The following is a 21,201-nucleotide window of genomic DNA, read 5'->3' on the forward strand; positions in this document are numbered from 1 at the left end:
AAAGGTGAGGGACGCCTCAGCTGGGTGTCCTCCTCATGGCGGGCGTGGTCAGGGACGTGGCCGGGGTGACCAGGGAGTAGGGGCCTCCAGGGTGTCCAGGGTGACCGCAGAGGGGGAAGAGGCAGGGGTGCGCCACTTGAGCACAATGTTGTGCCATGTGTCGGTGCAGTCATGCCACCACCCCCTGGAGGTTCCAGGAGATGCAGCTTCTGCATCTGGCGCTGGCACCCGTGTGACCCGGCAGTCTGTTTCTTCGACTGCCACGGGCTCAAGGGTAGTGGTAGCTGCAGGTGCAGCTGTGGACACCACCACCCAGGCTCAGGGTCTGCCAGCGCAGGCTGAGTTGGCACTTGATGAGCCCTTGGAAGATCTCCAACAGGCCAGGAGGGAAACCGTAGGTGCACACAGGGCTGCCCTGACCAAGACAAGTGTCCCTGGGGCAGTAATGTCATCTGCTGCCCCGAACAGCCGGGTGTTGGCAAGTGCAGGGGCAGATGCAGCCAACAACACCCTGGTTGTGAGTCAGCCAACCAGGACAGTCGCGGTCAATGACCCTGCCACAGCGGATGTTGCTGCGCAGGGTCCATTAGAGGGCACCCAGCTGCCACTGATGCAAGTCAGGCCTTTGGTCGTCCCTCCACCTGCCACTCCCTTGGCTCCATCCACCGGTGCTACTAGCCATAGTTATCAGGGCAGCATTTGCCAGCCAGGGTCTGTGCCACAATCCAAGAGGAGGAAGGTTGCACCTGCAGCACAGGCTGGGACCCCACACACAGCCACGACCTCCAGCATGTCGAGGAAGAAGCCTTTCTTCAACCAGGAACTGGACTACCTTGTGGACTACGTGCTGGGCAACAGCCGTGACATGCTAGTGGGTCCTAATTGGCAGACTACGGCTGCCCACCGTGATACTCACTGGAAGCAAGTTGCGGAACATGTGAGTTAATTCGGCCATGAGGTGCGCACGGCGCAAGAGTGCAAAAAGTGTTGGAATGACCTCAAACGCAGCGCTAAGGCTAAGTGTGCCTCAAATTACAACTTGACTCTGGTGACTGGCAGTGGGCCTGCACCTGAGGAGGAAGACCTCACTCCGTATGAGTCACTCGTTGCGGAGTTCATACCATCTGAATCGGTCAAAGGAGTGGGAGAGATGCCGGACTTTGAGGCCCAGTCCAGTGAGTGTTGCTGCGTGTTTGTTGTGGACATGTGTGTTTTACTTGTGTGATGTGTTGTGCATGACTGCCACTACATGTCACGTGTACATGGTTCTGATGTGCAAGTAATGCAATGCTTCCCTGATGCATGTCTGCTCTGCTGGATGGTGGACATGTGGAGCAGACAGGGACTGTCCGCATCACCACTATTGCACCCTACTCACATGCTGGTCACCAGGATGCCCCTCAAGTCCATGTTCCAGCTCACTGGCCCTTCTGCATGTAGCGTGGGGTGACCTTCCTCTCAGCCCAGGGACTATGCCATAGCATGACTGACGTGCATGTGTCCTCTGCCTGCATGCGGGTACTCCATGTAGGCATGCTCCCTTGCCCCTCCACCCCCCCTCTGCACCCCAATTCCACCGTAGCACTGGTATGCTTCAATTTTGCCATTGAGTACTTCCCTGTTCATGCGTCCTGTGTACATGCTAACTTCCAGCAGCCAATCTGCCAGACATATGATGTGTGGTACATCCTTTGTACGTGATGAAGGGTGTCTCACTTGGACTGTGCAGAGGTCAGATGCTCCGCAGGGACATGAGTGCCCATTCATGCTCCATGTGTATTCCACTCATGCCCCTATCTGTCACTGACTGGATGATCATTGTAGTAGGAGTCCAGGGGGACCTACATTGCATGGCATTTCATCAGCCTTCCCATTTCCACTGTGGCCCAGTCCTATGTCGCACACATGTTTAGGGTGTGACAGTCTGTGTGGGTCACAGGCCTCAGCCTGTTTAATGGCCAATGACTCTGTCCAACTGGTGTAGTGTCTTCTTCACACGTGGGTGTACTCCGGAGGTTTCATCATGTGTCCTGCTTACTGTCCCATCATCATTTTCTGTGTTATCACTTGACTCACATGATGCAGTTGATGCCAGTCTACACTGTCTGTCAATACACAGGTCTATGGTCAGCCTTTTGATACCATGCTAGGCATCCCTGCATTTGCACCTGGGGGGAGGGGTGGTTTGCTTGTAGCCATGCTAGCCATTGAATGCACATTGCACGTGATGGCTAAAGTTGACCTTGCACTGCCTTCACATTTTCAGATACACATCATGAAGTACTTGTACATGTAGACAGTGAGTAACGTACAAACTTGTTGCACTGCATCGACCCACTTCTGTGCAAAATGCCACCATTCTATATGCCTAATCACATCATGCATGCATGGCAGGTTCTCTTTTGTGTGTGACATGTCTGCTTGATGTGTTTGGTGTCTGTGTGATGTCTATGTGTGTGTGTGTTGTGTGCTTCTAACATGTGTAGTGACCTTTTTTCTCTCTACTTTTCAGATGATGATGCAATGGAGCCAGAGGATGGTGTTGTCATGCCAGGCACAGGGTTGTTATCACTACAGCAACCCGGCACAAGTGGGGGTTGTGGGGTGGTAGGCCACGAAAACCCACATGTGCTACAGTCCATCTTGTCTCTGGCTGGCAATGAGTCCAGCCCTGATAACCACTCTGACGTCCATGTCGAGTTGGATGAGCATCAGGTCCATATGTCAGGGGTGGGTGATTCTGATGTGGGCACTCCTCTGTCCGCGACACCTGCACTGAGGGGTCAGACAGTCTTGGAACCTCTGCTTGTGGTGGATCAGGACGCAGGGTTACCCTCCACACCAGTCACTGATGTGCCTGGGCCATCACGTCGACGGGGGCATGTAGTCTTGCAGCCGCAGGCGGTGCCAACACAACGAGGACACCCAGTCCTTGGGTCCCGCAGGGGTCAAGCCCAGCAACGCGGTCGCCACGTGCAACCGCTGTATACTGAGTGGGAGCAAGACATGACTGCCAATTCTGAACACCAGGGGGCAGCAATGGAGAACATCGCTGTGAGCATGGAGCGTGTGGCCCAATCCGTGCTCCCCCTGCTGGGCAGGTGCTTCTCCAGCAGCAGGTGGCACGGTCCACGGCCTGCTCGCTCAGGCTGGGCCTGGCGGCCTCAAGCAAGGCAAGGGCAAGGGCACACCAGGCTGAGATGGTGCCTTTGCATCAAGCAATTGCTGCTCATGCAGAGGCACCATGGAGGCCCTGAGGGTGGAGTATGCATCCATCAGATCCACTCTGGGTGTCCTTATGATGTCCCAGAGGGAGCGGGCAGAGGAGAGGTTTGCACAACTTGAGCGTACCATCTCAGCTGAGCTACATGCTTGCCGGGAGGTGCAACAGTTGTCCAGCCAGGCCTTGCAGGAGGAACTCCGTGTTACACGTGTTACCTTGCAAGAGGAAGCACGCGTATCATGTGAGGTCCTGCATGCAGACCTACGTGTGATCGCCGCACAGAACCAGGCTCACCCATCTGGCAGACTTGCTGCCGACGGGTGGCAAGCTGCGGCTAGGCGTGGTCAGGCTCCTGTGCCACGTCCTCCTTTCCAGGAAGAGCCAGACTCGGACGACAATCTATCTCCCACATAGGTCGGGCTGTGCAGGCCTTGAGCCCATGGAGGTTTTTGTTTTCCTCAACATCATTGCATGTGTGTGTTGAGCAGCACCCTGTACCTCCCCCCACCTGGGGACTTCCCCCCTCCTCCAGGTCATATGTGACCATTTTTGATTTTTCTTTTAGTTTAGTTAGTTAAGTTTCTATTTGATAGTTAGTTTAATTAGGTAATGTAGGTTTTTCATAGTTAGTGTAATTAGTTAATATAGTTTAAAATTGCTTGTCTATTGTGCTTTCATGTGACGGTGTGGTGCTTTGTGGCTTTTGAAAGCATCCACTGTCTGTTCCAGCTGGGCCCTTCAAGCGTGTCTTGTGTATGTGTTTGCAGCTTGGGGTCCTTGACTCACATATGCCACTCCTGCTTCCCTTATCCATGGGCTTGCAAGGATGGTTCGGTGTAACAGCCTATTGCACAAGGGCTTTGGACTGTCATATCTGTGGCATGTCTGCTGCTGTCGAACTTGTGTTAACACCCCTAGTGGGGACAATAGGGGTGTTATTGACCACTGTTCTTCTTTCGCTAGAGGGGGGTTTTGTGATTCAAATGTACATTAATTGCTATGCATTGTGTAGTATGTTTCTTATATTTACTGTACATGTGCTTGTTGCAATTCATGCCGTAGATAGTGTGTTCCACACTATGCCTGTGAAAGACCGACTGATGGTGTGATTTCTGATGTACGTCTCTGACATGGTCCAGTCATGAAATGCCTGAAGAGACACACACAGATGAATTTAAAGCATTAATCATGTGTTTCATGCCCTTTCTGCAGGGGGATGAGCCTCCAGACCACCTTTGCCAGCAGACATGGGCCATTGGACGTCTGCAAGCTGGACACGTTTGGTGGTGCCGAAATGCGCATGTGTGCGCAAGCAGAGGCACAGGGATTGCGCTCATACATCCGAAAACAGCTGACGTGTTTCAAGGGACTCCAGGCAAGGTGAGCAGTACAGGGGTGCCACAACACAGCAAACCTTCCACCAGGCCAGTTGCACATGCATGCTTAGTAGAAGCACTGACGGTGAGCTTGGACAAATATTGGTGTTGAAGCGCACAATACAGTTGAGATGTGTTGGTGGACTAATGGCTAGTTGATGGGAAAGTTGTCTGGGGCACCTGCAGGGGCAGTGGCACATACCCTACGGTCCACCATGGTCCATTGAGGCACATGTATTAGCCATGTAGCATTGCGAGACATGGAAAGAAGCAGCTCACAGGGACAGACAGCAAGGGACAGACTCGTGTGCAGTGCATTTCATTTCCATGTAGAATTTGACACATGCACTACCTACTTTATTTCGGTCATGGTGGAACACGACTTGTTCTGAAGTCATACCTTGCTATATGCGTCTGGCTGCTAACCCAGGGAACATTGCATGTTGTGTAAATCATGACACATTGGTCTTCCATTTGCCACGCACTCACCGGCGTCTGACTTACTGCATTGACTGTGTATGAACCATCACAGGGGTAATGTTACGTATGGGTACAAAGCATCCACACCAGATTGTTTGTTTGTAGAGTAGCTGTTAGTTTGGGGCATATATGGTGGTGTGTTTGTGTGTTATGGGCACGCACAGATTTGTAACTGTGGCTTTCTTTGCGGCATTGAACTGCTCCTGTTACCGGACCTGAGAGTACGCAGGCAGGAGACCAGCACTCACTCCATAGATAAGTTTCTCTTTGTCTTCCATTTGAGTAATTTGTTACTATGTGCATGATGATCAAGTTTGGTGTACTTGTGTATGTGTTAATGTGAGTAGTACAGTTTTGTGCATTTCCTACTTTCCCGTGTCAATCCTACTCCCCTCTCCTGCCCCGCATTCCGGTTATCCAGTATAGCAATGCCTGTCCCGACTGCATATCCCTGACCCTCCTTCCCCACCAGGGTCTCAGAGGCCTGTGTGAGTTTGACCTTGCAGGCACCCAGACCACGGTGGGGGTGGTTGGTTTGTGCCACTCCTGCGCCTGTACACGGGAGCTGTGACAGTACACATCAGTTTGTGGTGCATCATTCTGTGTTATGTACCACACATGGTACACATCCTGTTGTGACATTGTTTTACTGTGCTTCCTTGGTTGTTACGTCATTGTGGTAGTACTTGGGCTTTGTGACGTACTGCTACTTCAAGTCATCTACTGGAGGCTCTTCTGGTTTGTTTTGCTGCCGGCAGGCTTTTTGCTTGGCTTCTGTGTTGGCCTACTTTGAGTTCTTTTTGATGTGGTGTTTTCGCAAGTCAAGGTGGCCTATGAGGGTGCTGGATGCTTTTTGCAAACAAGGTGGCAGATGGTGACAAAGGGGAAGGGTGATCCTGTGGCCAGGTGAAGGCTACATAACCCAGGTGCAGTTGTTCAGTGGGTCATGGTGATTTGTAAGGGAGGGGGGCTGTTTTGTTGTTGACAGTTGCCTTGCCCTACAGTGTGATGCGCACCCTGACATTGTAATTGCAGTATCCTATGTACATGATGTATGCAATATGGGCAGCGTTGTATCTTACCTGGGGTGGTGTGGTGGGGTTCCGGATTGGTGTCATCATGTGGTTGCTCAGAAGGTAGGCACTGTCCCCTGGAAAGGTGATAATGGTTGTGATTATTGGGGTTTGTGTATTTGTGTGTGTGTGTGACATACATGCATGTGCACAGGCATTTGTAAACACCTAGGAGCCATGTGTCGCCATGCTGCCCAGCTTCCAGGGCCTGGCTCAAGGCGGACATTCTGTATATGAAACTGTCATGGGTGGAGCCAGGGTAGTTTGCATAGACAGAGGTGATGATTCCCTTTGCATCGCATACCACCTGCATGTTGATGGAATGCCACTGCTTGCAGTTTCGGTAGATGTGCTCAGTGGCCCTAGGTGGACGTAGGGCCACATGGGTGCAATCTATGGCACCAAGCACTTTGGGGAAGTGTGCCACCCTGTAAAAGTCCTTGACAACGGCCTGCCTTTGTGTGGGTGTTCTGGGCATGTATATGTGCCTGCGGACTGAGGGGCGCGCTGTCATGATTGCCAAGACCTGGTGTAGGCAGCGTGACTGCGTGGCCTGTGAGACCCCCCGCCCCCACTATGGCAGTATTCCGCTGAAATGACCCAGTGGCCAAAAAATGCAGGACATTGAGCACCTTCTCTAAGGGGCTCAATGCTTGGGAGCAGAGGGTGGGGGATGTAAGGTCATCTTCCCACTCCCTGACCAGGTCTAGGATGATACGAGGTGGAAACCTATACCGGCCTTAGACCTGGTCGTCCGGCATCCCAAAAAGGCTTGTCTGGGGTGAAAAAATGCCTGCCCTGGCAATTCTCTTCCTCCTGCGGTGTCCCACGATCAGTGCTGCGACAAATGGGGCATTCATTGTAGCTGTATATACGTGTTTGTTGTTTGCGCGCACTTTTATACTGTGCGCTGGGACGCTTCCGCCTGCCTTCCTGTGGCGGATGCGTTGATGCCTATGCGCGTCTTTTGCCATGCGCAGGTTTCCCGTATTCGAATCCATGAACACGGGTTGTTCGCTTGCGTGTGGGTGTTCCGTGTAGTTCCCTGAAGTACTTCCCCAGTTACGCCTTCTTTTTCACATGTTATTCCCCATTCCGCATGTTACGTCCATTGTTCCGCCCACTTTTGTTGTGAGCGGCATGCTATGTGCGCTTTCTATGTGCGCGTAGCGCACGCCATTTGATGACCTGTGCGCCCGCGTGCGCCCCGCACGGGTTTGGCACACAACCAGTGGTATACACGCGCAGCGCCTTCCTTGAATCGCACGCGTGCACTTGCTTTCTCGCGCTTGCACCACCTTGCGCCACCTTGCGCCTGCTTGCGCTGGGATTTTCGGTGCACGTTTGTTCCATGAATCGGCCCCTAAGTCTTTTCCCTGACATCTTTATGTTAGCTGGGGAACATTTTTCTCATGTTGTGCTTTCAAACTGCAAACACACATATAAAGTCATTTTCGTGTCAGTATTTGCAAATCCTGCTTTTTGTGTGAAAGGGGCCTTAGATATTCTTCCGCCACCATTATTTAAAAGTCTGTTTTTCCTTTTGTAATGACAGATAGGCCCTTTTCACGTTGCACTTCCTTTTGTTACTTGCAGAACCCCCACAATCCGCCTTAATAGGCCCACTTTCAGTGTGAAGTTTTCTTTTTTACGAAGGCCTTTTTATACAAAGGCTGGTAGGTCATTTTTCCATTGGGCCCTTCAGCTTGGTTGGTTTGGGGCATTTGCTTACACCCCCCATGGTGAATTGCATTACAGATCAGTATTTCCAAAAACAAAAGAAATAGTAGGCCATCAAACCAATTTTCAAAAAAATCCAACATCAGTTCGAGTTTGATCTGGTGTTAACAGTCACGGCAATGGAGGCACATGGGCTTAAACAGGATTTAGGTCACATACAGTAACATTGTCCAAAATAATGCACCTCTAGAACATCCCAAAAAGTCATCCATTGTTGCCCAACCATGCATCTTATTTAAGTGAGAATGTTTTGTGGACTTCCTTAAATTTTTGACTGGTCTTCATAAAAGGTCTATTTAATGATCAAATTGTCCAATGCCATTTCTGTGTAATGTATATAATAAAGTCTGTGCATTCCTAAAAATTAACTATAATAGCAGTTTTACAAATCATTGGCTAGCAATTTGTAAATATACTTTAATGCCATTTTTATGCATAATAGTACCCGGCGGGCGAAGGAGTAGCAGCCTCCCAGCCAATGAGAAATCTCGGAACAGGGTCTTTACCATGCTGTGAAAGAGCCTACCCGAGTCTCCTCAGACGGGGAGGCCTCCATCTTACCTCACCGAGTTCTGCAGATAAGTGTGCTTCCCCGCGTCCCATCCCCAACTCCCACCCTCCCCCTTTTCCACACAAGGTACCCCCAACAATGGCAACTTACAAACTATTAGTATCCCGGTACAACGTGCCGGGATACTAATAGTAATAAGCCCCTTGGTGGGGGTCTATTACCGTTTCAGGCAGAGGCATTGCTAAGGGAGGCTGGCGGGGGGTATATGTTATGTTATGTTACTTTGCATTTATATAGCGCCTTATGTACCATTGGTTTGGTCTCAAGGCGCTGGTAGGTTGAACACCCTCGGGAACCGAAGTTCAAGTCAGTAGAGAGAATAGAGAGAGTCAAAAGGTGCGTGTGAGCACCGTATATGTGTGCAGCTGGTGTGGCATTCAAGTGATAGCTGCTTCATAGCGGTAGGTGTGGTGGTTGAGAGATCAAGCGTATGTGTTCGTTCTAGCCGGTTGTTATCCTGGCTGCGTTAGGCCTGAGGAGAACACCTAGGGTGGAGGGTGTGTAACTAGCAGTGTTTAGTTAGGGTGATGGGCGGTATGGGACAAGTGATGGTCTTGAGAACAGTTATACCGAATGGTGTCATAGTATCGCTGTGTTCTATTTGAGTGGAGGTGTAAAGAAGAGAGTAAGCGTGGGGAGTGATATGATGGTTTACCTTAGATGGTTGTGATCGCGCCCATTCCAATAGTTCCATGTACACCATCCGTTCCATGTACTCAGACTGTTCCATCCACATATCTCACCCGTTCCATCCACATGTTTAACCCGTTCCATCCACATACTTCACATGTTCCATCCACATACTTCACCTGTTCCATCCACAAACTTTACTCGTTCAATCCACATACTTCACGCTCTACACACTCATCCGCTCTATACATTCATCCGCTCTGCGCACTCATCCACTCAACGCACTCATCGGCTCAACATACTCATCCGCTCTACGCGCTTCATCCACGCCACCGACTTCGTCCGCTCCACTCACTACGTTTATTGATCCTGCATTATCGGTTGTCGCACGCACTCAATCCGTTCTGTGCTCTCACTCAATCCGTTCTGTGCTCTCCATCTGTCCCATGCACTACACCCGTCTCATGTACTTGAATCGTCTATTCTGTATTTTCCATTTATACCATGCACTCATACATTCCATGCCATCTGTCTGTGCACTCATCCATCTTCTGTATTCATATTTCTATCTTCTTCACTTTATTCCTTTCGTCGATTTTGTTACTTTCATCCATTGCAATCATTTCATCCATTTCATTAATTTCCACCACTTTACTGCTTTCGTACAATTCATTCTTTTTATCCACTTCACTGATTTGATCTACGTTACTCATTCTATTCTGTTTGTCCTTTTTTAGTTTACCTTAGAGGTTAATAGTTTTTCGATTTCTTGCTTGGATCTTGATGTTGTATTGTTGTTTGTTTTATTGTTATTTAAGATCTAGTAGTTTGGGTTAGTTGAATTGTTGTTATCCACTTTATTCCTTACGTCTGCATTGATCCTCTTGTTCATTACATTTGTTTTGTCCATTTCATTAATTTCAGCCACTTTACCGATCTCGTACAGCTTATTCTTTTTATCTACTTCGCAGGTTTGATCCTTTTTACTCTGGGTCTTTTGGCTGTACCCCAGGATAGAAGTTCAGGGGCTACAACCAAAAGGCACGCTAGCCACGAGTCCCAACAGTCCCGACATTAGCATAGCCCCAGATCCTTTCCAGGCCTAGCAACACCCCTGGCTTCAGGTAATGCCCTGGGGCCTGTAACTATGAGCATCGGGCCATTACCTGAAGTTTCAATGCCCCCAGCACTGTGCTTATTGCTTAATTAATGATAAGTTAACAGAAATATGTTGGTGCTGATAGGTGGAAAGCAATACTTTCTGGGGTGTTCAGTGTTCCTGTGCAACACTACTATTTTGTTCTGATTCTCTCCGAAACGGTGGCTTATACACAGGTAAAGTAGTAGGCTGTTGAAACTGCATTAAAGTCTTTGAAAGTGAAGAAGTGGTGCGTGCACTGGGCACACAACTCGCCAGGACCCATCACATTTGAGCTTATTGGAAAGCAGTGAGTGCAACACATTGTCTCAACAAAATGTAACACATGCTAAGATTAGTTGCACAGCATTACTAGGGCTATCACAGTTCAAACTGAGGCCTGACTGTCTTTGACAAATATATTCCAATCTGACCAATTTAGCCTGTGTTGTTTTTTGTCTTCACAATATAAATGACATATTCCTATACATTCAAATTATTAATATGAGAACAAACACAAGACACATGAACAGAGTTTTGCAGAGATGATAACTGTATGCTACATGCTTTACTCAGATGTGGGATTTCATTTCTGCAATCACGGGTACAGGTCAATAAGGTATTGGATTTTGTTTTGTACTCTGGGCCCTGTCTCATACATAAACTGTGTCCCCACTCTCAAATATGTGGTGGGCTGGATGACATTTTTAAAAAGCAGGTCATAATTTGGGCCATGAGTGATCACCCAAAGTCTACTGCTACTCCGAGAGCCTTCCTGCCCTCTTTAACGCTCTTACACAAGCTGCCTCACTGCTCCCAAATGTCCTGAAAAAATGAGAATAAAATGAAGCACAGGAGTCAGGGCTGTTAAGTTACATGTGATGGGAATCAAAACAGGGAACCTATGGGAGGATTCTAGGTGACTACATGTCCCATCATAGCAAGCACAGATGCCTCAGTATCTCACCGGGAACTGCAGGTTACACACAGCTGCAGTAGGTGCATTAACCCATTGCACTGTATGACTGCATCATGAAGTAAGATACAGATAACAGATTCACTTTTCTAAAATAAACAGGTCTATTTCTCAAATATCAGGATGGAGTAAGGTATAACTTGCCCTATGCTAAGGTGTGATTTCCCTACCTAAAGAAAACTAAAGATAGTCTGTGCCATTAAGTTCGACTCCAAAGTCTGTCTGTGTCCAAACCCTATACTTGCCCTCACAATTAATGATATACAATGTTTAGGGATGTCAACAACCCAAGAAACTGTGTTAAAAATAAAGTTCTGAGCTTCTTACAGCTCCTGGCTTGCATTCCAGCTTCCCCAAGTTCAACACAGTCCCACAAAAAGACCTTGGGGATCCCTTCCCCAAGTTCAACACAGTTCACAAAGGCCTAGGGGTTCCTTCACCAAGAAGGCAGCTTTTCTAGCTTCCAAAATCACAGTCAATTCAACCTTCTCAACTTTCAAAGATGATTCTAAATTCACTTTGTAACTTTCCGGCTTTTCAACAGTCCACAGTCCACATAACTTGATCCCTTCTTTAATGATTTTAACACTTGTTAGGCACAACAGCTTCAGTATCTTGACTTCCATTGATTCTCTCCAAGTAAGGGTTTCTCGACTAGGTGCAGTTGTCAGACCACACGGTCCACCCATTACAGGTTACGCAACCGATAACCCTTGCACTTTGTTATGTTCCCTTGTTCTCATTGGACTTCTTTGCCAACACAAGCTTCCTCGCTGAACCTGTGACATTAGTCCACTTTCACTTCTATTTCTCCTTGGCAGTCTCTTGACTCTGCCACAACGTGACTTTCACTTTGTGGTGTTTATTCCTTGTTACCACCTGGCTTTCACACTATCCAATAGTGCTTATTTTCACTTGCTTCACAAGCTTTCATTACTGGCTTTCACTTGGCTCATAGTTTCACATTGTCCATCAATGCTTATTACTTTCTTTTCACTGCTTTCATAAATGCACATCACTTTACTTGACTTGTGCAGTATTTTGCATGTACTCTGCAAATCTTGTATTTAGTCCGGTATTCAAAAGCTCACAAAGTACTTTGCAGTTTCTTCAGTATTCAATCATCTTCTATTTGGTCTCCTGACCGATTCATTACAAGATTTCATTTGCGCGGCATCTTCCTCTGCCCAAATCCAGCCCTGGAGCGCCCTGCATGCGTGTTCCCTCTATGTCATTCACTGGTCTGCGGCCGCTCCCTTGAGTGCCTTCAGTTTCTTCTGTGGCTTTATCTCGCTCCCCCTTCACTTGTCGGGAGCTCCGGTGAGCAATGCTCGCCTCTTCCGAAATCTGCAGCGGTTGTCTGCAACGTCCTGGAGTTTCCTGTATCCTCCAGCTCTGGCTTTGGGCACACGATGCAGGGTTCTGCAGGGCTCTCAACCCTCTTGTGGGCCATTCTGGCCTCTACATCTTTCTTGCTCTTCTGCAGTGCTCAGCGTCATTTTCACTGGCCCCTCTCCAGCCTGCTCCACGTCAGGTTGCCCTGTCCTCATTCCCAGGGGGGTTTCTCCTTTCCTCTCACCTGCCTCTCTTATTATGCACCTGCAGCCACTCAATTGGCTGCAGGTGCAAGTCCTTTGCTGGCTACAATTCGTCTCATTAGTGGGACTTGCCTGACCATTATAGTAGTGCTTCAAAGTCCTCTTCCTCGTCTCAGTACCATAGTGGTGTGCACCAATGGAAGTGTGCATTACTCCCAGTTGCCTCTTGCTCGTCCCAGTCTTAAAGGAATATGAATGTGGGACAGTTTGTGTGTGTGAAAGAGGGGCAGACTGATAATAACCTACAAAGGCGGGGGAGGGTAAGGTGCATTCTGACAATGGAAAGGGGATACCACTCCTCACCTAAAGACATCCTCTACCCAGTCCCCAGGGTCCCTCCCCAAGGTGATCCTCCCTTGCATATCCACCCCCAGGGTCAGGAACCAAAAGCAATGGCCTTTGCCTGGCCTGGACGCCCTCAGGTTGCTCACAGCTGTGAATCTATCCCCTTACCCTGAGACCAGGGAGATGCATACTTATTATGCATGCCTGCGTGATTCATCTTTCACCCTAATTCATAGGAACATTACTTTCACAAAGAGGTGCTATTGATTGTAGGTGTGCACCATGTAAAGGCTTAGCAGAGTTTTTCGTTTTCTTATGGGGGAATATTCAATAGTCGACGCCACTGTGGGTTTATCGCTGTTGACTGTTTATGATTGATTACACTTAATCAGTCTGCTCTCATACGTGAACATTTAAAACAAGCTCCTGCTGAAGCACCTCTTCCCAGAGTGACACCGCGGACTGAGCTTCGCTGCATAGTGCTGGCTTCAGCCTTCAACCTCCTCAATTTGGGTTAGCTCAAGCCAACCCAAGCCAGTGTCTGGTTCCTCCAATGTTAATGGTACATATACTGATTAGAAATACTATTTTGTAAACTACTGAAGTCCTGGCAAATTTCTGCACGTGATCAAAACGCACAAAATATGTGTGGGAACAATATTGCAGAACACATTATAGGGATAACATGTCATTCACGGAGCATGGAGCTTGGTGAATAACAGGTGCTAACATTAGTGGTTGCAAATAAGATGTTTCATAGGAACAAAAGCTTTGTCAATGCCAACAGTTTGGGCAGTATCATAAGCTGGTTCTTATTATTGGACCTGAGGGTCCTTGCGCACGATTTCTAGAACAGAGCCTCACTCAAGTAGAATGGGATTGATCCTATAAAGCAATTATGGGTAATCACTAATAGACGTTAATGAATCCTTGCTTCAGCTGGAAGCCAATGCAGACTGCATCTTGTGTCAGAGACGTGATCTCTCTATTTGAGTCCAGAAATTACTCTTACCGCACTATTCTGAATCACTTGCAGACGATTACATTCTGCATTTGAATTTCCCACAAGTAGACTGCTACAATAATCAATCTTTGCACCCACAATAGCCCTTGCTATCGTCTCAGCATTTCCTTGCAAAATAAATGGCCAAAGTAGTGCTAACACCTTTATGCAGTAGGCCGAGGAGGAGACAAGGCTGCTAACCTGTGCCTGCAGATTCACTTTGATCTTAGTCACAATATCACACCCTGCTATAGAGAAGTGAATATACCCATCACAAAGCTTTTACTCCGTCCCTATTACCATAAGTTCTGTTTTTCTTTGTTGAGAGCTAAACCATTTGCTATCATCCATGTTTGTAGAAGATCATAAACTTTGTTGATGTTATTTACGTCCTCTATATAGGTACCTGATAACGGGATGACACATTGGGTCTCATTATGAGATTCGCGGTAATGGAAAACGATGCTGGTAAGGGAATACCGGCACCGCTTACCGCTCCGGCCCATTATGAGTAGACAACCCGGTATCAGCACCAGCAACACCGGAATGCGGCTAACAGGAGGACATCACAAGTCACGCGGACATGCACCTACCGGCATCTCGAAGGCAGTAATTAGAAATACTGTGATGCCGGCATCACCGGCATCGCGGATCACCTGCTAATAACAATGTGCTGTGTTCCCAACTGCCACAGGTGCACACAATCAGCACAGGTGGAGGCAATGGAGTCTGGCCCAGCACAAAAGGAGCACACCCACACACCACACCCCTTCCCACACCAAAATGACCCCACTTGCAGTTGCGATATTGGGGCTGGAGGAAATGCTTGGATTGCTACTCCATGAGCAGCAACTACAACAGGCACTACAGAGGGGACGCAGGAGGAGAAGGAGGGTGAGACAGGCCCAGCAAGTCCAGCCAGTGCAGCCAGTGGTACCACGCAGGCAGCCACCAATCCCTTGCATCAGAGCCAGTCCTTTCAACCTAACTCCTGTGCAGATCCACACCCTGTACCACCTGGACCAGGACACCATCACCACCATTGTGGACATGACACACAATGACATTGTCCGCCTGATTGAAATCCGCACCGCCATTCCCCCTCTACTGAAGGTAATGTCTGTGCTCCACTTCCTGGCCACAGGCACCTACCAGCACACAGTGGGGCAGATGCATGGCATATCACAACTTTTTTTTTCACGCATGCTGAACCAAGTGCTGGGTGCCCTCCTGAAGCACGCAAGTGACTGCTTAGCCCTACCACAGACTGCCCAGCAGATCTATGACACTAAAATTGGCTTCCATGCACTGGCAGGCATGCCAAATTGTATTGGTGCCCTCGACTGCACCCATGTGGAATTGGTGGTCCCACATGACATGGAGGTGGCGTACTGCAATCGTAAGCTATACTACTATGTCAATATGCAGATGGTATGTGACTCCAGCAAGTTCATCACACATTGTTGTGCCCGATATCCCGGATAAACTCATGATTCAATGGTCCTGCGGAACTCCACAATGCCACGCTACATGGAGCGACATGATGGATGACGTGCCTGGCTGCTTGGTAAGTTGCATGACAGGCACATGGCAGTGTAATTAGGGGGGGCAGAGATGCACACACCACCTGGGTGAGATTGGGGTGGTGACTAGAAAATGCCCATACTGCAAAACACTGTGCCCCAAAACATCCCAACCTGAACATGACACCTAAACGTCATAGAAATGATGGATGCTGCACACCAATGCCAATATGCCAGACTTGCAACCAGCCCACATCCCTCAACACGTCCAATGCACATCATCAGACCGTACCCTCTGCAACACAATGCAGCAACATGCTGTCAGTATGTACAATGTACATGACCGCAGCAAAGCACAACACAGGCCATACATCCATGAGTGCGCACAAATCAATCCCACCAAGGGAATACACTGATTGTCACTGGCCCACCACCACAGTAGCGCTGCATGTCACCATGGGAATAATAAGCGCTGATTGACAAATAATGATGAAACCTGTGCCAATGCTGCTAGTAGAAATACATACGAATCACTCCACATCACCTATATGATTGCAAATGCAGCGGTAGGCATCCACAGTACATGAGCACCAGCAAGGAAGTGGACAACCTGCATCATCTGGATGATGCAACCCACACCTGTAGACCATGGAACAGCACACATTGTGGCAAATAAACATGTGTGCAGACATCCAGGGACATGTGCATGTGAACAAATATCTGCAGGCATGAGAGTGATAAGTACAGGTGTCATGGTAGGAATTGACTCACATATACCTCATTTTGCTCCCATGCAGGTGATGCAGGCTATCCCTTGAAGCAGTGACTCCTCACCCCTGTTTGGAACCCGCAGAACAGGCACGAAGAGGACTACAATCGGGCTGATACCCGTACCCGTGTGGTGATCGAGCAGACCTTTGGCCTGTTAAAGGCACGGTTTCTCTGCCTCAGCAGGTCGGGTGGGGCACTCCTGTATGGGCATGAGAAGGTGGCCAAGATCATCATGGTATGTGTCATGCTGCACATGTGCATCAGACGGAACGTGCCTCTGCCGCCTGACATTGACCTGCAACCAACGGGTGAGGATGAGGATGATGAAGGAGAAGGGGTTGCACAACAGCCAGGTGGTGATGCACATGAGGGACCTGCTGTGCGCCAGTCTGTGATAGGCCAATATTTCTAAGACACATGAATGCAGAAGGTGCCATGGATGTGGGACTCTGGGCACTGGGTGTTGGGGTACATGGACACTGTGCACTGTAAACCAATAAACCATACATACACAATAAGCAATGTCCAGTCATGTGTTTATTTGTACACAACGGGTGTATTAAACAGGTGATATATAAAAAGTGCATTGACCCTCCATCTCACACACACCCCCTCCCGCCTCCCCCCACAACTCCCCCACACAACTCCCCCACACACTCCCTCCCCCCACAACTCCACCACACACCCCCTCCCCCCACAACTCCCCCACAGACCTCCACCCCCTTCCCCCACAACTCCCCCACACCTCCACCCCCTCCGCCCCCCCCACAACTCCCCACACATGGTGTGCAATCATAGTCATGCTATGCAAAATGAGTCAATATGAGTCCGCACATGCAGGCTGCCCCTGCTACTGGCAGCCTCTGTCGGCCTCCGGGGGCTGCATGTCAGAGTGCCGCGTGGTGAGTGAAGACCTACACAGGGGCTCGTTTGGGTAGAGCTAGTGGATGATGCTGTGCCTGCATATTCCAATGTTGGGGCAGGACGCTGAGCCTCCAAGGCCTGGGCAATCCTGGCCAGGACCTGCGTCACCGCTGACAGCTCCTCGCAAATCCGCCTGGTATTAGACTCCATGTCCCCTGTCATGGCCGCAGTGTTTTCACGTGCCTCCTGCCTTGTCAAGGCACCATCGGAAATATACTGCTTGACGAGCCCTGTGAGCTCCTGCTGCCGCCCTCCATTTGGGCCATACGACACTTTCCATCCCGGATGCCTGTTGTGGTGGATAGGGCATCTGCCGAGGGGCCCAATGCAGGTGTGTCCTCTGGGGGGCTCCAGGCCTCTTGGATTGCCTCTCCTCCTGACTGGTCCAGTGGGGTGCTATCGGGGGTGCTTAGTGGGGTGTGGTGGGGGTTTGCTCGGGGCTCGGTGTGCGTAACACATCCATGGACCTCAGGTAGACATTCCTCAGCCTGGAACTGTCCTTTGACTCCACTCTGGGGCGCTGTGCCAGCTGCCTCCCCTATGGAGCTGTTCACGGCTGACAGGGTCCCGTCTGCCACTGCCTCAGGATCAGTGGATTCCACCTGTTTACCTTCTATTGGTTTTGTGGCAGTTCTTTGCCGCCCCTGTGCCTTGGCATCTTGTGTTGGTATTGGCTTGGGTGGCTGTTGTTGCTTGCCAGTGGCCTTTGAGGTGGATGGCCTAATGTCATCATCCCTGGCCCTGGCCTTATTGGATGGTGTCCTGGCCTGTGCCGCTGTGTCCTCACCATCGCTGTCGGAATCTGTGCCTGTGGGGGACCGAGAGAGGCATGGCATCAGTGATGGTTGTACATGCATCATGCATACATTGGTATTAGTGCAGTTGTACGCATGTGATGATTTGCTGTCTTGGAGTTGTGACATACAGGTTGCTTGCTAGATGGGGGGTTATTCAGGGATACTTCAGGTTCTCACATGTGTAAGGTGGTGAATGCTGTGTGACATGCCTTTGTGTTGTGCACTGCGTGCAGTGTGACACATGCCGTTTAGCTGTTTGTGGGGTGTGTCTCACGTATGGAATTGGCATGCTGCATGTATGTTGATGTGACGGTGCTGAGGACAGCATCTAGAGAGGGAGGTGTCCATGTGTGTGTGTGATGGCCCATGCATTGGCTTATGTCTCTGTCACATTTGTGGCCCATCATCATGCTTTGGATTCCAGTGGTTTGTGTGGACACTTAACTCCATCTGCCGATGATGGTACTCCACACTCCATGTCTCCGACTCCCTCAATGTCCTCCATGCCGATCGTACTGGCACATGTTTCCTCCCATCTGGTGAGCTTGATGGGGGAGTTGGCCCCGCCGCCTGTTGCCAGACCCTGGCTCCGATTGGCTGATAGAATGTTCTGCACACAGAGGCGTAGGTCATCCCACCTCTTTTTCACATCTTTGACGGTGCGGGAGTGGTGCTGACCGCAATGACCTTTCTGGCCACATCCTCCAATATTTCTTTTTTTTAAAAATCTGAGTAGGTCGTCTGAGGTCTGCTGCAAAGACCACATCACCATTCCGGGCCAGAGTGTCTGCCAACATTTTCAATTCATCCTCCTAAAAGCGTACCTTGCGCTGATGGGAGGCAACGTTCTTGATGGCCTTAGGCATTGTGCTGGAGATGTAGGTGGTAGTTTGTGGATCCAGGTCCTGTGTCTGGAGGATTGCAATGGATTCTGTTTTTCAAGATGGCCGCCGTTGCATTTCCCGTTCCGGTGCAATGACGTTACTTTCGGTTCCAGTATTGCCGGGCCCGGTATTGCCAGACCCATTATTGCAGGTGCCCGTTATTGCCGGTGCCCGTTATTTAGGGGTGGCCAAAGGCGGAGGAGGTGCCAGCGCTTTGCATGATGGCGCTAATGGGGGTTTTAGGGTTGTTACCGGCATGCCGCTATGCGCGTGCACGCATTCTCATAATCAGTCGCTGTTTGCGGCATCAGTTCTACCTGGACGCGGTATTGCCTCCATGCCGGTAAGGTTTGGTTTTTACCGCGAATCTCGTAATGAGGCCCATTGTGTCATCTGCGCAATTGGCAAATGTCACACCATTCTTTTCCAGTAGACTAAAAAAGGGGACTGTAAAAATATTGTACAATGACGGGGACAGACATGACCCTGCACCTCCTATCACTGAGGAAGGAGGTGATCCAGAGGGCTGCATCATCTGCAAAAATGGGCAACTTCTTTTAGCCTGGTAACCAACAACGCATGGTCAACCAGGTCGAAAGCCACTGAGAGGTCAAGCAGCATCAACAAAAGTCGTTCCCCTTTGTCCATGTTATGCAAAAGTCTTGATTTCAAGTCAAGTAACACCAATTCTGCTCCATGGCTTTGTCTAAAACCTGATTGCCATTTATTTAGAATTAGTGTGTTCATTCAAATGTGCTCAAAGTTTAATACACGCAACACAGTCCAATAATTTTTTAAAAGAAACTGATTATCAGTAATCGGCTGGATATTCGCAACGATACTAGGGCAAAGACCCAGCTTCTTCAGGAAAGGTGTAATCCTTGCTGTCTTGAGCCCCAGGTGGATATAATTTTCTGCGAAGGAAGCGTTTACAAATGCACACAAAGTACTGATCAGGATGGGAGAACAGGCCTTTATAATCATTGCTGGGCAAGGATCTCCCTTGCAGCTAGTTGGCATAAGATGATCCGTGATGTTGGCTAATTCGGGTTCGAGTATAGCCTTAAAATTGAACTGCATGTCTTGCAATGTTTGTGTCGGTGCCACCACCTGAACCGTATTAGCCATGGTACCCATGCTCATATGATTGCTCCTATTATCCTTCTTCATCCGGTCCAATTTGCCCTGCATAGCATCTTGAATCAGAGTACACCAAGCAGTATCTTTAACTATTGCAAACGAGAAAGTTGTCATCTCTGATGACCTAAGCCTGGGAGAGTACATTCAGTTAGCAGCTTGTGGGCAAAACTTGTAGCTTTTTCCCTCTGGTTCGATCGGAGTAGTCCTCTTCGTCTACCTTGGTTGAATGGGCATTGTCCTGTTCAGCGCTGTCACGTGTGTGGAGACCACAAATTAAAGCATCTCTGCTTGTAATTATGATGATTTTAGCCTGAATTTCTACAGGTAGCTCATTGTCTTGGTAACTGGAATTTTCCCGTCTCTGCTTGTCGGTGTCCAGTCAACTCGTCGAAAAAAAACTGGTCGACTGCAATTTGGTCGACGCAATTTGGTCGAAAACCATTTCGTCGAAATTTTTTTTTTATTTATATATTTATTTTTGGGGTTTTCGTTTAGTTAAAAAAGGGGTTTTTAGAGAAAAAAAGGGGGTTGGGGGGGGGACGCCCCCCAAAAAAAAAAAAAAAGGGTTAAAATAGAAAAAAAAAAATTTCGACGAAATGGTTTTCGACCAATTTGCTTCGACCATTTGTCTGGTCGACCAATTTTTTTCGACGAATTGACTGGCAACCCTGCTTGTCCTTGGCTGAGTGCCTTGTGTCTGCTCGCCTCTTGCTGAGGCTATCATGTCAGCTTTTCCATGTACTCGAAGCCTGTCTCTCCTTTGCCATCCATTTCAGAGACTTATTGCTTCCATATCATTCCCTATGACTTCTCTATGTTAGTGTCAGTCAAGCATATGCAAGCAAAATATATGAACTCTTTACATCTTGCTGTTATAGTTTTGGGGAAGTATATGGATATAAAGAAATATGTATGTGTCTCCGTCCTTTACCTTTCGTGGGTCATAAGTATGTGCTTCGTGCCTATGCAATAAACTAGTACATGTTTGAGTAACTTCATGAATGGATGAATATGTACTGCATGTATAACGCGACTATGTCGAGATGTCAGTGATGATGTCATTGATTTA

Source organism: Ambystoma mexicanum, chromosome 1p (assembly GCF_040938575.1).
Source record: "Ambystoma mexicanum isolate Mex_15411 chromosome 1p, UKY_AmexF1_1, whole genome shotgun sequence".
Taxonomy (NCBI): Eukaryota; Metazoa; Chordata; class Amphibia; order Caudata; family Ambystomatidae; genus Ambystoma; species Ambystoma mexicanum.